Source organism: Capsicum annuum, unplaced genomic scaffold (assembly GCF_002878395.1).
Source record: "Capsicum annuum cultivar UCD-10X-F1 unplaced genomic scaffold, UCD10Xv1.1 ctg69270, whole genome shotgun sequence".
In the NCBI taxonomy this organism is placed as follows: Eukaryota; Viridiplantae; Streptophyta; class Magnoliopsida; order Solanales; family Solanaceae; genus Capsicum; species Capsicum annuum.
In genome coordinates this window covers 1-1451 of record NW_025878889.1, presented here as the reverse complement: position 1 = coordinate 1451, position 1451 = coordinate 1, and the positions used below count along the sequence as shown (strand labels likewise).

At 37.6% G+C, this 1451-nt stretch overlaps 1 pseudogene; it reads right to left on the bottom strand.

The window, feature by feature from the left end:
• Nucleotides 1-40: 40 nt before the first annotated feature.
• On the bottom strand, nt 41-701 carry LOC124894080 (annotated as a pseudogene).
• Between the last annotated feature and the right edge of the window lie 750 nt (nt 702-1451).

Here is a 1451-nt window from a genome sequence, read left to right as displayed (position 1 = left end):
AAAAAGTAAAAGACAGATTTTATCTGAGTAAGGTGGAGAATGCAGCATATTTATCAGCATGGTATTTCTGCAATGCATCAACAAGTTACATTCATATACAGAACATATGGTCGTAACAGATATTGTGATTTTCAACTTGATGTATTAAATATAAAAAAAAAAAAATCTGATGTAAGACAGTAAGAGTTATAAGAAGATATGGTGATTTTCAACTGAAGAACATCTTACCCATATGTACAACTTACTTTCATCCCTTGCAACACCGGGAAGTGAAACACGGAATACATAAGCATCTTCAGATTCAGCTATATCAACTGCACCAACGAGTGGCCTAACCTTTCCCAACAAAACCGATACAGTAAGGGCAACCCCGCCATTAGCATGATTTATTAGATTGTCCCACTCCTCTCTGGCTGGACAAGCAGAGAAAAAAACCATTGCAGGTTGACCCCCCCAGCATGCTGCTGAGAGTTGATATGCTTGGACGATGAAGTTGTACTAGCTTCAACTGAGATTGAACCGGCATTGATATCTGATGACGATGAAGCATGATAACTGTATGGTAGCGGAGGGCCAGTACATGGATACAAGCTGATGGGGGCCACATTAAGCAGTTGAGGATGCAGCGGAATTGAACTATTAGCTTCACCAGAATTCGGCACAGAAGACTGAGATGCTCTGCAATGCACGAGTAAAGTGCAACATTAGTTTCCATTTCGAATATCTCTAGAATTAAGAAATACCTAACTTGACTTCATAGGACGTAAAACCAATGTAAGAAGAGCTTCATTGGAGTAAGCAAGTACAATTCATATGATGCACAAGTAGGAAATGATTTCTTTACGGATTAAGAAAGTTTTATTAACTACTTGTGCATCTTATGATTTTTCAAAAGCACAGGAAAGTCACAAAAGCATTCAAACATATTTTGAAAAAGAAAAGCTTCAGCATCCAGAGAGTAAGAATTATTTTGAATCTGGATGGAAAAAGGTGCCCAACAGTTTATCAGAGGTCTACTTCACATGAAATTCTAATAACTTCATTGTTCCTCGTAAAGGGTGGCACTAGCCATCTAGGACACTCCCTATTTTCTCATATAAAGAGAAGCCAAGACACAAATGGACATTAAAAACAGAAACCAACTTGATCATATTTGCAAATGAGACATAGCATGATAATTAGGTTTGACTTCCTCACCACAATTAATACTGCTTGGAGGTAGAGGAAAGTAAAAATGAGACCAATTTATGTTTATCGCCAAAAATAGTTTCTCTTTATATGAAGGCCACTGTTGAGAATATAATTAAATAATAAAAAGTGTGCTCACTCTAATAGCTTAAGCTTTTAGATGAAATGGTCACACACGTTAACATGGTATCAGAGCACACAGAAGTCCTGGGATCCAATCTAATCGCCACCCATCATTAAAAAGAATCTCCACGTGCTTGGCC